Source organism: Dendrobates tinctorius, unplaced genomic scaffold (assembly GCF_039654945.1).
Source record: "Dendrobates tinctorius isolate UK_male_01 unplaced genomic scaffold, ASM3965494v1 ptg000011l, whole genome shotgun sequence".
Taxonomy (NCBI): domain Eukaryota; kingdom Metazoa; phylum Chordata; class Amphibia; order Anura; family Dendrobatidae; genus Dendrobates; species Dendrobates tinctorius.
Genome location: NW_027361679.1, coordinates 117,638,205 through 117,654,766, shown reverse-complemented (window position 1 = coordinate 117,654,766; position 16,562 = coordinate 117,638,205). Strand labels below are relative to the sequence as shown.

At 43.9% G+C, this 16,562-nt stretch overlaps 1 protein-coding gene across 6 annotated transcripts in view; it reads right to left on the bottom strand.

Annotated features, from left to right (window-relative positions):
• GNG7 (G protein subunit gamma 7) overlaps nt 1–16,562 on the bottom strand; it is a 269,067-nt gene that overhangs the window by 28,099 nt on the left and 224,406 nt on the right. Inside the window, exon 2 of one of the 6 annotated variants that reach the window (XM_073546848.1) lies at nt 13,639–13,722. The exons of the other annotated variants lie outside the window; for them this stretch is intronic. The gene's annotated coding sequence lies outside the window, so the exon portion shown is untranslated. The remainder of the gene's footprint in view (nt 1–13,638; nt 13,723–16,562) is intronic. 6 annotated transcript variants of the gene reach the window in all.

Here is a 16,562-nt window from a genome sequence, read left to right as displayed (position 1 = left end):
CTCAGCTGTTTCCCCACTGTAATAACGGACACCTGTCTAAACTGTGCAAACCTTCCTTTCTCTATTCTCACAAGTCCGTCTGTCCGGTCACCTTCCCTACACACAAAAGACAACAGTTGGTGGGTGATCACAGAACCCTTTACATGGGGAAGAAAAACTTTCCCACCAGCCACCCAGTGAAGAACACTCTCCAGGAAGTAGGGCTTTCAGTATCTAAGGCCACATTCACACATTCAGTATTTGGTGAGTTTTTTACATCAGGATTTGGAAGTCAAAATCAGGAGTGGAAGGGTAAGTGCCCACGATCCTGAAGTATCAGCGCTTTGCAGATAGCGCATTTTCACTGCGTCCAAAACGCCGCCTTCTATTGAACACGTGGTCACTGAACCGTGCAGATTTACTGTGTTCAATACACTATTGATTTCATTTCGGTTGTGGACACTGGCGTCTCCGTAAGAGAGATTGGCATGCTGCAGTCCTGAAAGACGCGCCGCATGTCCACACACGCGTAGGGGGACAATGGTTTTCTAGAAATCCCATCCACTATGCTGTAACATGCGGCCCCTGCAGGCTTGACTCTGCTTAAATACCTGTCAAACCCACAGCAGTTCCTGATCATGGGCATACCCAAACAATCAGACGAAAAGTATATTAGAAATTTGTCACCACTTCTGGATTTATCACCCACTCCTGATTTTGGTTTACACATACTGATAGAAAATACTGACCATGTGAACATGGCCTCAGTCTACCATAATACATCCATATTTCCAGTACCTGTGGTACCTTTTCTTACACGCATACCACACGTACCCATTATAACTGATGTTGCTATGCACACATCTGTTTCTACGACAGCACAGATGACAAGGCCAATACAGGAAGCCGTGAAAAACACATACAGCACACGGATGGCATACTTGTGGGACATTATTACAGGAAGGGGGACATTATTAAAAGATAGGGCCAATTGTAAAACAGTATTACTGTATGAAGCCAGTTGGGGCACACACAAAAAAGTAAAGCAAAATCCATCCTTTCTTCTTATATTTGGAACAGAGATTATGAATTAAACCAAGTATGTTCCAGGTCATAATATCAGACCTATATGTGCCGTATGTCTACATTAGAATGTATATGGTGTATTTCATGAGCTGTTCATCATATTCAATGTTTTTCTGTCTGTCGCCCATTCACTTGGCTGAGTTTGGGACTCCTGACCTATACAGTTGTGCAAAGAAAGCATTATTAAAGGGAATCTGTCACCCTTTTTTAGAATATGAGCTGCTGGCACCGACATTAGGGGCTTATCTACAGCATTTTGAAATCTACAGAATGCTGTAGATAAACCCCTGATGTTGGTGCCGGCAGCTCACATTCGAAAAAAGGGGTGACAGATTCCCTTTAAATGCTTTGTGTGAAATGGATCTTAATTGTGGCATTCGTCGATGGCAATCACACATCAGTGTATAACTGTCCATGCTTTTAACTTCAGATCCCTTCATTATAATTATTAATGGCTCTGCTAATCCTGCTCACAAGTCAACTGAAGCCAATAAAGTTGATAAAATAACCGTATGCAGGTTGAAGCTACATCTCTGCGCTCCTGCAAACTGTTGATTTTACCTTACTTATTAAAGGGCTCTGAAGTGGTAGATTCTCTCCCCAAGAATGAGGACATGAACTCTAACACAGGCTATAAACGGCAGGGCAGTCCGAGTTCTACTCTGCAGTGACATTCTAAAACGTCATTGCCTAGTCTATCAGCTGTAAGACACAGCTGGACTCTCAACAGAAAAGGCAGAAAATGCCTTACTTAAGGGCCTGTCACGCTAAGCGATATCGCTAGCAATATCGCTATAACGTCACAGGTTTTTGTGATGCAGCAGCGATATTGCTAGCGATATCGCTATGTCTGATACTTACCTCCGACCGCTCCCCCGCTGGTTATCGCCGATCGCGCGAGAATGTCCTGGACCGTTTCGCGTGGAGCTGGGCGAGAGGCCGTCAGGATCGCCTCGTCTGACAGGTAATTAGCGACCCCCGTCCCCAGCAATGTTGCTGGTGAGATCTGCCTGTGTGGCAGCTCACTAGCGACCACTTAGCGATGTACCAGTGATCCTGACCGCGTCTTATCGCTGGTCGGGATCGCTGGTACATCGCTAAGTGTGACAGTACCTTCAGAGAAAAGACACTATGGTCATGTGATCGCTGCAGGAAGAGAGCAGGAGCTGCTGGGGTCTATGTAACCCAGTCAGCTCTGCAGCCAGACAGAAGGCTGATTTTCCCTTGTAGCTGATGCCAATATACCTACCCCATGGAAGTGGTTAGATGGGAAATTAGACAGAAAAAAATATATATATAAAAAAAAAAAAAAATCGTTGAAATGCTCCCACAAGATGTTTTATAAGATTACGTGGGACACAAAGCATGGAAAAAAAGCTGCTAATCCAATTGCGGTTACAAAATCATGTATAAAAATATGTCACAAAGAGGCGAAACAGATTTTAAATAATGTATTTTAGTTGTCTTTTGTAGTCATAAAGAAAAACATGTAAATAAAAGACAAGTGTTTCCATTAATTTCCTAGCGCCGTTGCCAGATATCAGAAGAAAAAAAGAAAAATTATGCCCCACCACAAAAAAATAAAAGATCCAAAAATTATTTGAATATCTGAACGATGCAAACTGTCTCTTCAGAGAGGAAGAGGCCTAGAACTCTAGCGCCACCTATAGGAAGTAGCAATACTAGAAGTCAATGTCGACCCTTTAACGAGCCTTGTCACATGACTTAGGATAAGACAAACCAGAATCTCAATTTGCAGACTCTGTTTCGGGCTACTTGTCAGTGAGAGGCAATATGTGAATGAGAAATGTTTATTTTTTACAGCTCTTTAACCCCTTCCTGACATCAGACGTGCTATCCCGTCCATGGGACCCGGGCCCCTATGCCCATGGACAGGATAGTACATCTACCACGATCAGCGGCGCCCACGTGGTGAGCGCCGCTGATCGCGGCCGGGTGTCAGCTGATTATCACAGCTGACACCCCGCACAATGTGTCAGGGGCGGTCACGGACTGCCCCTGACACGTTAACCCCTTGCACACCGCGATCAAACATGATCGTGGTGTACCGGGGGTTAAAGGGAAGCATCGGCAGGGAGGGGGCTCCCTCCGTGCTTCCCTGAGCCCCCCACAGCAGCGCAATGTGCAGCGCTGCTGCCGGGGGCTCCTTTCCTGCAGGCCCCCGAATCCAAGATGGCGACGGGGGCCTTCGGGGGCCGGCAGGAAGCTGTCTTCCTCAGTGCCTGCAAAGCGCAGGCATGAGGAAGCCTTGTGCACTGCCTGTGACAGATCGCTGACCTGTCACAGTGATCTGTGATGTGACAGATCAGCGATCTGTCACAGAACAGTGATGTCCCACCTGGGACTATTCAATAAAGTAAAAAAAAAAAAAAAGTGTTAAGATAATTTAAAAAAAAAAATAAAAAAAAAAATAAAAAAATCGCCAAATAAATTACAAAAAAAAAAATATTCCCCCAAATAAATCCATTTTTTGAAAATAAAAAAAAAACAAAAAAAAAAAAACAAGTACACATATTAGGTATCGCCGCGTCCGTAACGACCCGCCCTATAAAACTGTCCCATTAGTTAACCCCTTTAGCGAACCCCTTAAAAAATAAAAATAAAAAACGAAGCAAAAAATAATGACTTATTATCATACCGCCAAACAAAAAGTGTAATAACGCGCCATCAAAAAGACGCATAAAAATATCCATGGTACCGCTGAAAACGTCATCTTGTCCCGCAAAAAACGAGCCACCACACAGCATCATCAGCGAAAAAATAAAAAAGTTATAGCTCGCAGAATAAAGCGATGCAAAAATATTTTTTATATAAAATAGTTTTCATTGCATAAAACCGACAAAACAAAAAAATGACCTAAATGAGGTATTGCTGTAACCGTACTGACCCGAAGAAAAAAACCGCTTTATCAATTTTACCGCACGCGGAATGGCGTAAACGCACCCCCCCCAAAAGAAATTCATGACACGCTGGTTTTTGTTCATTCTGCGTCCCAAAAATCGGAATAAAAAGCGATCAAAAAATGTCACGTGCCCGAAAATGGTACCAATAAAAACGTCAACTCGTCCCGCAAAAAATAAGACCTCACATGACTCAGTGGGTCAAAATACGGAAAAATTATAGCTCTCAATATGTAGTGATACAAAAACTGTTTTTACAATAAAAAGCGTCTTTTAGCGTGCGACAGCCGCCAAACAAAAACCGCCATAAATAGTAAATCAAACCCCCCGTTATCACCCCCTTAGTTAGGGAAAATAAAATAAAAAAAAGGTATTTATTTCCATTTTTCCATTACGGCTAGGGTTAGGGTTAGGGCTAGGGTTAGGGCTAGGGTTGAGATTAGGGTTAGGGGTGTGTTGGGGTTCGGGTTGGAGTTAGAATTGGGGGTTTCCACTGTTTGGGCACATCAGGGGCTCTCCAAATGCAACATGGCGTCTGATTTCAATTCCAGCCAATTCTGAGTTGAAAAAGTCAAATGGTGCTCCTTCCCGTTCCAAGCTCTGACATGCGCCTAAACAGTGTTTTACCCCCACATGTAGGGTATCAGCCTACTCAGTACAAATTGCAAAACAATTTTTGGGGTCCAATTTCTCCTGTTACCCTTAAGAAAATAAAAAATTGGGGGCAAAAATATCATTTTTGTGGAAAAAAATGATTTTTTTATTTTCACGTCCGAGCGTTATAAACTTCTGTGAAGCCCTTGGGGGTTCAAAGTGCTCACCACACATCTAGATAAGTTCCTTAGGGGGGTCTCGTTTCCAAAATGGGGTCATTTGTGGTGGGTTTCCACTGTTTAGGTACATTAGGGGCTCTCCAAAGGCAACATGACACCCGCAGAACATTCCCTCAAAGTCTGCATTCCAAAAAGTCACTACTTCCCTTCCGAGCCCTGACGTGTGTCCATACAGTAGTTTTCTCCCACATATGGGGCGTCAGCGTACTCAGGACAAATTGGACAACAACTTTTGGGGTTCAATTTCTCCTGTTACCCTTGGGAAAATAAAAAAATGGTGACTAAAAGATCATGTTTGTGGAAAAAATACGAATTTTTTATTTTCACGCCCGGGCGTTATAAACTTCTGTGAAGCACTGGGGGGTTCAAAGTGCTCACCACACATCTAGATAAGTTCCTTGGGGGGTCTAGCTTACAAAATGGTGTCATTTGTGGGGGGTTTCCACTGTTTAGGTACATCAGGGGTTTTCCAATCGCGACATGGTGTCCGATCTCAATTCCAGCCAAAAACGTCAAATGGCGCTGCTTCCCTTCCGAGCTCTGCCATGCGCCTAAATAGTGGTTTACCCCCACATGTGGGGTATCGGCGTACTCAGGATAAATTGCACAATAACTTTTAGGGTCCTGTTACCCTTGGGAAAATAAAAACTGGGGTGAAAAGATCATTTTTGTGGAAAAAATATGATTTTTTAATTGTACCGCTGTACGTTATAAACTTCTGTAAAGCCCTTGTGGGTTCAAAGTTCTCACCGCATATCTAGATAAGTTCCTTGGGGGGGGGGGGTCTAGTTTCCAAAATGGGGTCACTTGTAGGGGGTTTCCACTGTTTAGGTACATCAGGGACTCTCCAAACGTGACATGGCGTCCGATCTGAATTCCAGACAATTTTGCATTGAAAAAGTCAAACGGCGCTCCATCCATTCTGAGCTCTGCCATGCGCCGTAACAGTGGTTCCCCCCCACATATCAGGTATCAGCGTACTCAGGACAAATTGCACAATAACTTTTGCAGTCCAATTTCTCCTGTTACCCTTGGTAAAATAAAAAAAATTGAACCTGAAGTATTTTTTTTGTGAAAAGTTAGATGTTCATTTTTTTTTTTTTTTTTAAATATTCAAAAAAATCCCTGTGACGCACCTAAAGGGTTAATAAACTTCTAGAATGTGGTTTTGAGCACCTTAAGGGGTGCAGTTTTTAGAATGGTGTCACTTTTGGGTATTTTCTATCATATAGACCCCTCAAAGTGGCTTCAAATGTGATGTGGTCCGAAAAAATAAAATGGTGTTGTAAAAATGAGAAATCGCTGGTCAACTTTTAACCCTTATAACTTCCTAACAAAAAAAAAATGTTGGTTCCAAAATTGTGCTGATGTAAAGTAAACATGTGGGAAATGTTAGTTATCAAGTTTTTTGGGTGCCATATCTCTGTGATTTAAGGGCATAAAAATTCAAAGTTGGAAAATTGCGAAATTTTCGCCAAATTTCCGTTTTTCTCACAAATAAACGCAAGTTATTTGAATGAAATTTTACCACTAACATGAAGTACAATATGTCACGAGAAAACAATGTCAATCACCGGGATCCATGGAAGCGTTCCAGAGTTATGACCTCATAAAGGTACAGTGGTCAGAATTGTAAAAATTGGCCCGTCATGAACGTGCAAACCACCCTTGGGGGTGAAGGGGTTAAACCATATCTATGAAAACCCTGAAAATGTGCCAGGTCTTGAAGTGGTTAAACCAACTAGTGCGCTCAGCAGCTCTAAAGCACAAGCGTTGCTGAGCTCACTAAAAGGCTGCTGCGCTGTTAGAAACTGAAGCAGGGGCAGAAGTTTAATTGAAAGGGAACAACTGCTCAAATGGACAATGTTCAGGACAAGCCATGCATGCTAGATTGATCAGGGACCTCAGGTAATCCGCTGAGCGAAGGGGGCCTCAGTCCTGTGTCAGCGTCAATACACTACCAGGCCCAGCACGTTCCTTTTAGCAGAGCCTGCAGCTCAGGCCCATGCACCTTGGTGTAAAGATTACAGTGTGGGCAATTCTCCATCATTGTACACAAATCCAAGCTCTTCACTGCACAGAATATGTACTGTCCTACTGTCCCTCCATCTCATTAGCAACAACGCTGGCATTAATTGCTATACAGTTATGCAAGTCTTTTTCAATGCATAAAGAACACTATTTTAGGCTCATGATTTATTCAATGCCACTCTATGAGATTATATATCACATCATCTAGCTGTGGACACAACGTTTCAGACCCTATGAATGCAACAGCACCACGATTTGTTTGCGGCTAGAGATTTACACTACATATACGCAGAAGAAGTGATAAATGTTCATCATATAAATAGCAAATCAGCGTTCCCTGTTCCTGGAGACGTATGAATGAGATGACGATGGGAAGAGTGCTGCGGTAGAACCTTAGTTACCGTTGCCCCCTAGTGGCCACACCAGCCTTATTACCATGTATGGTACTGAGCTATATCAGAATATGTTCACAGACATGCAGTATGAATCCATCTCTAACAATTGGAAATACAATAATTTGGCTGCATGCCCATGATGTGGAATAGAAGCATTTTGGACACAGCGTAATTTTGATGCTTCTTCCAGAACGCCGCCTGACCACATTACAAGCACAGTGGATGGGATTTCTAGAAAACCCTTCCACTGTGCTTTTTAAAGCTGTGTAATCTCACCTGTGATGCAGCATGTCAATTTCTGTGGATTTTAACCAAAAGAATATCAGCACAGGCGGTAACTCTGCATCTGGCAAACAAGTGCGGCAATTAGAGAGCAGCGTTTTGGACGCAGGGAAAAGAAGAGTAAAAAATGCCGCTATTCCGGATCGTGGGCACGTAGCCTAAAGCTGTCATCCGATTCATGTTTTCTCCACCACTGGCAGCACGAATCATACACTGGTTGTGGCATTGAGGCTGGGAACATTTTACTTCGAAACGCTGGCATTTCAGAGAACACATACCGTACTTTGAAAAGCCGGTCAGGGCCCATGTGTCTTGGATGACCAGTCTGAGGCAACTCCCAGCACATTCCCCCCCTTGAGTGTAATGTCTCTGAGGCTATGTGCACACGCTGCGGATCCACAGCGTGTCTGGCCCTGCGGGTCCACAGCAGAATCTGCTGCGTTGTACAATACCATTTTACTCTATGTAAAATGGAAACCGCAGTGCAGACTGTGCGGATTTTTCCACACGGTTTTGCTGCGGTTTCAAATCCGCAGAAAGAAATGACATGTCAATTCCTTCTGCGGATTCCGCTGCGATTTACCATCTCCTCCATTGTAGAGATGTGAACCCGCAGGGCAAAACCGCAGCCTAATCCGCAGGTCTTTTGACCTGAAATTTACCTGCGGATTTTACAAATTCCGCAGCACCTAAAAACTACGTGTGCACATACCCCAAGAGACTGCTCGGCCAAGGGATCTTGGTGTGAAGAAACTGCCCAGGACCTGCTTCACACTAGTCATCCAAGACTTGTGGTGCTTACCGAGTGGTCTCTGAAACCAGCACCACCCCTATGACTGTAAGACGCACGCTGCCGGGAGAAATAAAGCTTATTTCCTCCCATCAGAGGGATCTCAGTGCAGGCGCCGGGCAGCTTCAGAACGCTATTAGTCTGGAGATTAACCCTGTATCTGCAGGTTAATAGCTTTTTTTTCTTATATGACAGCTTACCTTTATATTAGTTTTTTTTCTGAAATTTCAGAGGAAGATTTCCACGTGTGCAATCACACAGCCATCGTCTGCTTCTTTCTACCAATGGTTTTGGAGCATGAATCAGGCGACAGGTTCTCTTTAATCAGCAATTATCACAAAAAATTACAAACAAACGTGCTAATAAATTGCCTGGAATCAGAAGAGATTGACGATATAGTAAGTCAATGTGTGTTCATTTCGTCACATTTACAGATTTCAATAATCCTGGCCATCTTTGCACAAATGACCATTCATGGGAACATTCCTCCCCAAGTTTCCATAACAATTGTCAGGCAGATAGATGCCTGTACATGAGGGGATGTGCTGATGACAAATAATGCTGTGTCATCAAACGTGATCAACCAGTGAACGACATGTCACTGATCATGCAGGTGTACACTGGGCACCATGGGCATGTGGAACCTGTAACCAGAGATAACAATGTTAACCCCTTTCTGACCTCGGATAGAATAGTATGACCGAGGTCAGATCCTCCGCTTTGATGAGGGCTTTGGCGGTTTTCAACAGCTGACATGTGCTCGCAATAGGCGCAGGTGGAATCTCGATCCACCGCGCCTATTAACTAGTTAAATGCTGCTGTCAAATGCTGACAGCGGCATTTAACCAGCGATTCCGGCCGCTAGACCAGAAATATGTGCATCGCCAACCCCCGTCACGTGATTGGGGGTCAGCGATGCGTTGGCATAACAACCAGAGGTCTCCTTGAGACCTCTATGGTTGTTGCGCCTTCTTGCTTCTCCCTCGGCTCCTGCGCAGGCGTACTTTCTCTGCCTTGTTGAGGGCAGAGCAGAGTCCAGCAGTGCGCAGGCGCCAGACCTCTCTTACCTTTCCAGGCACCTGCGCACTGCAGTACTTTACTGTGTCCTCAACACAGCAGATCAAGTACGCCTGCACTGGATCCGAGGGAGAAGTAAGGACGAGGACATCATCATATGAAGATGGGAGGCGCCGGATCGCGACACCCACCGCAACGGACCACGCCCCCTGGTGAGTATAATCTAACGTGATTTTCTTATCTTTCAGGTTTCATCGGGGGCCGCAGCTTATAGGGCTAAAATGGGGTGACAGATTCCCTTTAAATCACCCCCTTTTCACCCCATAAAATGGTTAAATGGTGGTCCGAGAAGATGCTCCATAGATAAACCCCCCCCCATATGCTGCTGCACAAGGGTTATTGCTGGCCCAAGAAGATGCTCCATAAATACACTCCATATGCTGCTGCACAACAGTTAATGCTGCCCCATAAATACCCCCATATGCTGCTCCACAAGGGTTAATGCTGGCCCAAGAAGATGCTCCATAAATACCCCCCATATGCTGCTGCACAAGGGTTAATGCTGCCCCAAGAAGATGCTCCATAAATACCCCCCATATGCTGCTGCACAAGGGTTAATGCTGCCCCATAGATACCCCCCATATGCTGCTCCACAAGGGTTAATGCTGCCCCATAAATACCCCCATATGCTGCTCTACAAGGGTTAATGCTGCCCCATAAGATGCTCCCTATATACCCCTTATTTGCTGCTGCATCAATAAAAAAAAAAAAAAAAAAAAGACTCACCTCTCCGTCGCTTTGGGCCAGGTGCTGGTGTCCTGAGCTCCTGGCAGTGGCGATATTCACCTGTCCATGTTCCATTGCCATCCACCGCTCTGTCTCCCGGCTCTCTGCAGTGACAGCAGAGGACACGCACTGACTACGTCATCGCGTCCTCTGCCATCACAGCAGGACGACCCGGAGACACAGCGGTGCATGGCTTGGAGCGGTGACAGGTGAATATCACTCTGCCCCCCGTCATACTCACCCCTCCTAGCGAAAGGTCTTCTCTGCAGCAGCAGCCCCTGCTTCTCCCTCTGCTGTCTGCTTCCTGCATTCAGCTGGTCACGTGGTACCGCTCATTAAATATGCGCATATTCATGAGTTTAATGAGCAGTACCACGTGACTGCTGAATGCAGGAAGCAGATGGCAGAGGGAGACGCAGAGGCTGCAGAGTAGTGCCAGAAGAGGAGAGTATGATCTCTGACACCCCCGCTCCCCCTCCGGTATATGACTCGCGTATAAGCCGAGGGGGGGACTTTCAGCCCAAAAAAATGGGCTGAAAATCTCGGCTTATACGCGAGTATATACGGTAAATTTAAAAAAAAAAAAAAAATCACATATTTGGTATCGCCGCGTTCAGAATCGCCCGATCAAAAAAAGAATTAACTCTGTCACTAAACGGCGCAGCGGGAAAAAAAAAATCAGAACGCCAGAAATACTTTTTTTTTGTTGCCGCGACATTGCACTAAAATGCAATAACAGGCGATCAAAAGATCGTATCTGCACATAAATGGAATCCTTAAAAACATCAGCTCGGCATGCAAAAAAAAAGCCCTTATCCGACCCAAGACCACAAAAAAAAAAAAAAATGGATACGCTACGGATCTCGGAAAATTACGCAATTTTTTTTTAGCAAACACTGAAAAATTTTTTCACCACTTAGATAAAAAAAGAACCTAGACGTGTTTGGCGTCTATGAACTCGCAATGACCTGGAGAATCATAATAGCAGGTCAGTTTTAGCATTTAGTGAACCTAGCAAAAGAGCCAAACAAAAAACCTGTGTGAGACTGCACTTTTTTTTTGTAATTTCACCGCTCTTGGAATGTTTTTTCCCCATTTTCAAGTACACGACATGCTAAAACCAATGGTGTTTTCAAAAGTACAACTCATCCTGCAAAAAAAATAAGCCCTCACATGGCCATGTTGATGGAAAAGTAAGGCTGTGTGCACACGCTGCGGATTCCGCTGCGTTTCCGCAGCAGTTTTAGCTGCGGTGTACAGTACCATTCATTTGAATGGGGAAAAAAAAAAAAACGCTGTGCCGACGCTGCGGAAAAAAACGCGCGGATTTGCTGCGGTTTTGAATCCGCAGAAAGAATTGCATGTCAATTCTTTCTGCGGAAACCGCTGCGGGTTCCTATCTCCACCATTGTGGAGATAGTGAATCCGCAGGACCAAACCGCAGGCAAAACCGCAGATAATCCGCAGGTCCAAAGACCTGCGGTTTTTGCAAAATCCGTGCGGATTCCGCAGCGTGTGCACGTACCCTAAGAAGGTTGTGGCTCTGGGAAGGGGGGGGGGGTGGAGAGTGAAAAACAAAAATGCAAAACCAAAAAAAAAAGCTAGGGTCATTAAGGGGTTAACCTTAAGATATGAGGTTAATCTGCAGGTTAACAGTGTTATTATGGTGCCCAGCGCCTGCATGCAGCCGAAAGCAGAGGGGAGAAAATGATCCTTAGGCTATGTGCACACGCTGCGGTTTTGGCTGCAGCAGAACTGCAGCAGTTCTGCAGACAGTGTACAGTAGCATGTTAACCTATGGGATTAACATTCTGCTGTGCACACGCTGCGGTTTTTGCTGCAGTTCCGCTGTGGTTTTGGCTGCAGCAGAACTGCAGCAGTTCTGCAGACAGTGTACAGTAGCATGTTATCCTATGGGTTTAACATTCTGCTGTGCACACGCTGCGGATTTTTAACTGCGGAAAAGCTGCGGTTTTGAATCCGCAGAAACAACTGACATGTCAATTCTTTCTGCGGATTCTGCTGCGGTTTACCATCTCCTCCATTGTCCAGGTGGCAAACCGCAGGGCAAAACCGCAGGCCAAACCACAGGTATTTTACCTGCGGTTCTGCAAATAAAAATCCGCAGACCAATCCACAGTGTGTGCACATAGCCTTATTCTCCCCGCCAGCATTCAGTTTCAGTAATAGGGGCGGTGCTGGTTCAGTCAATGCTCTGAATATAGATCTCTCCAGTGCGGCTGGTTCTCAGTCAGGGCCAGGAGCGCCGTTACATGCCATGGTGTATTATACATACTGCATTTATTCCATTTGGTAATAAAAAAAAAAAAAAAGAATTTTTTCTTAAAGCTGTTGACTCCATTGATGCATACAGGGGTTGTATTACCCCTTACATTCATTTTGATGATTCTGGCATCTGTTTCCTTTCAAGTCAGTTTAAATACAGCATCAGGAAAGAGTTTTTGCAGTTTTAACTAAAAACGTGGCAAGAATATTAGATGTGTGAATAGCTTCCGAGTAAAGCCTGACTGTATAAGCCCTAGACCTGCAGGTCAAGCTTCCTGCAAGGATTGCTCTATTGTTGCAGCAGAACACTAGGGTGCGTTAGGTAGCCGGCCTCTGACTCAGCATGCCCATGGTTCGGGAAGCATGAATCAGGGGACAAGATCCCTTTAAAGACAGATTCACATATGCGTGCACTAGAATTCTGCCTTACAAAAGTACATGCAAACAAGTTAATATTCACATGGAGCTTATGTGCTTTTAGTATTTGAGCAACATACAGTCCTGCTCACAGTTATTGGCACCCATGAATTTTAAGTACATAATGTGGAATATCTTCTAAAAAAAAATTAATCAAGTGAAACAGTTTTTTGTATAGAGCACTCTTATTAAAGGGAACGTGTCAGCAGGACTGTGCACAGTAGCCTACACACAATGTCAGGTTGGAGCCGTTATACTGATTACAATGGGTGATGAAATCCGTCTTGTGGTTGTTTAATCTGTGTTTTTAGTTAATGATATGTTCGTGCTCTGTGGCGGCCTGTGGTGGGGTCTTTATGTGGTGCTCTGATTAGGTATTCACAATGCAGACTGCTGACAGGTCACTGATCCCTCACTGACCTGCCCCCTAGTTTGCATAATGAATAACCCGTACATACTAAAGAAAAAAAAACCTGCAGGCTGGTGCCAGCCGTGGCATAATCACAAGTTTACTGTCCCAACAATAACTGTGCTTGATGTTATTCAGATCGTACAAAAAATAAAAAATATAATTTAACAATGGCAACCGACGCACCTGCGCAGTAGCAGCAATCAGAGTATATAGAGGTGATACGATAGCTGCTATTGCGCTGGCGGCACCATCTTGCTGGAGAAGAAAAAAAAAAAATTTCGTCCTCCAAGATGGCGCCACCTGCTCAGTAGCAACTATCAGATCACCTCTATATACTATATATAGAAGGGGTTTTCAAAGACAATGAAAATACATGTACAATAGTTAAGTAACATGTACTCACCCTTTTACTCTTGGCTTTTGCACTGCCGCATCCCTGATGCTCGTATTTACATTGGCCGCTCTTGGGGGATACAGGCTGTGATGTCTGCAGGCAATGTAAGCAAAACGTTGGGGATAGGGTGCTAGGACAGCCAGGAGTAAATGAGGCCATACATATGATTTGGACTGTAAAGACAAACTTTTTAGAAAGGAAAATCTCCTGCTAAAGATTGTGTACGATGAGTGTTACTAGAGTTCTGGACGCAGCGTATTTTCAATGCATCCAAAACGCTGCGTTTTACAAGCAAAAGTGGCGGGGATTAATAGAAGTCTCATGCCCACTGTGATTCTTTTTGATGCTACGTAAAGTCACCTGGGGTGCACTTTTCTAAGACGCAGCATGTCAATTTCGAAGTCTCCTGGTTTCACGTGAGCCGGGAGAGACTTCTGCTCAAAGGCTATGGAGCCTTGTTCGGAGTGTCCATAGTCTGGATCTAGGTAATTGAAGGACATCTATGGAGCAGCATATGGAGGCATAATCTATGGAGCATAATTTATGGAACATCTTATGGGGCCATAACCTTTATGGAGCAGCATATGGGGCATATTCTATGGAGCATCTTATGGGGCCATTATTAACCTTTGTTCAGCATTATATGGGGTGTATTTTGTATGGAGCATCTTATGGGGCTGATCATGAACTTTATGGAGCATTATATGGGGCGTATGTTGTATAGAGCATCTTATGGGGCCATCATGAACTGTATGGAGCATTATATGGGGCTCCTGATTCAGTATGGATATTCAAAAACACTTAACCTACTGATGTCTCAATTAATTTTCCTTTTATTGGTACCAATTTTTATTTTTGAAATTTACCAGTAGCTGCTGCATTTTCCACCCTAGGCTTATACGCAAGTCCCCAGTTTTTTTTGTGGCAAAATTAAGGAGGGGTTGGGGGGGGTCGGCTTATACACGAGTATATACAGTAAATTTAATGGGAATGAGGATAGCCAAATCCTCTACTGAGCCTTCTTTTTTTTGTGTCTTTCAGGTTTCTATTTGTGGACCAACATTTTTTTTTTTTTAAATAAATTGGTGACAAAGTCGGAGTGTTTTTTTTTTTTTTTTTTTTTTTTTTTTTTAAGGGGGATGTCAGCGGACATTACACAGCTGACATCAAACCCAAATACCATTAGCTCAATTGCCACCACACCAGGGCAATCGGGAAGAGTGATGCAAAGTGCGAGAGCTGACGCATCTAATGTGATGCGCCACTTTGGGGTGTGGTGGGTTTACATCCCAATAACGATGGACCTTCCCAGCCTGATAATATAAGCCCACAGCTGTCTGCTTTACCTTGGCTGGTTATCAGAAATAGGGGGGACCCCACATCATTGTTTTTGTTTTTATTTGTTTAAACCAGGCTAAACACACTTTAGTGCCACATTAAGGCTGTGTGCACACGTAAGCGTTTTTTTTTTCGCATTTTTACCAAATAAAACGCTTAAAAGCATACCATTCATTTTAATGAATGCCGCACTTTTTGTGCATATTGATGCGTTTTTTCCGCGAGAAAACACAGCAAGCTCATTCATTTTGCAGAAATTCCACGTTTCTAGCTATTTTCTATGAGACTGGGACCGCTCCTGAAAAAAACGCATAAAAAACGTGCGTTTTTTGCGCAAAAACCAAAACGTGCAGAAAAAAAAACACGCGTTTTCAGGGTTGGAGTCCGGTTTTCATGCAGAAATTTTCTGCATACATGTGCACATCGCCTAAAAGAACTAAAGGGTGCAATTAATATGTAGGGGGCTGGGAAAATGGATATCAGCAGGATATCTATTCTAATATATTTCTATAATTATCTATATATATCTATATATATATATCTATATATATATATTTTTTTTTTTTTTGTCTCTGTGTTTAAGGGCTCATACTCATCTGTAAGAAAAACAGCCGAGTACAATCCGATTTAAAAAAAAAAAAAAAAAAAAAAAAAATCGGCTTGCGCCCTGACCAATGTTTATCTGCGAGTCTTTGTAAAATACTGTACATAAGATTCGCTCTGCTCCACTTTGTGCGCTTAAAAAGTATGAAAATATCACCCAAATAACAGATGGTGTAAACTGCGAGTACACGATGTAAAAAGTTCACCGTATGCATCATCCAGCATGACCTGTAATAAGTTTGGTACATCTTAAGACTTTTATATTCCACATTTATGTTATTAGTACATTTGCTTCAAAGTGAAAACTACTCAAAGGGATTCAGCGTTGAACAGTTATCAATCTCAGAATTGTTCGGATCCCAACAAGTGGCCACCCAATGATCAGAATGTTATTAAAATCTAGCAATATGCCTTCACTTTCCAATTAGAGGAACAACACATTAAGGCTGTGTGCCCACGATGCGATTTTCGGTGCGAAAACGTTTAAAAATCGTGTACAGAACGCCCCCCATGCATTCCTATGGCATTCCGCACATGCTGTGCTAATGCTGCGTTTTTTCCCGCGGTGGAATCGCATCGCGGAAAAAAAAATCGCAGCATGCTCATTCTTTTGTGCGGAATCGCAAAGAATTGCCGCGATCCCGCACCCATAGGAATGCATGAGAATCGCTTACTTCCCGCATGTGGCTATGCCCACCATGCGTGAAGTTAAGCGTCTCATGTGCGGTTGGTACCCACGGTGTGGAGGAGAGGAGACTGTCCTCCAGGCCCTGGGCACCAAACCCCTGTAAAAAAAAAAAATAAAAAAAAAAAAATCGGGGTATATTTACCTTCCGACGTCCCGCGCTGCATTCCCAGCCTAAGCGTTCCCAGTAAAGCCTTGCGGCAAGGTCCTGTGATGACGTGGTCTCACGAGATCGCTATAGTAATGCAAGACCAACGTCATCACAGGTCTCGCAAGGCATTACTGGGAACGCTGAGGCCGGGGATGG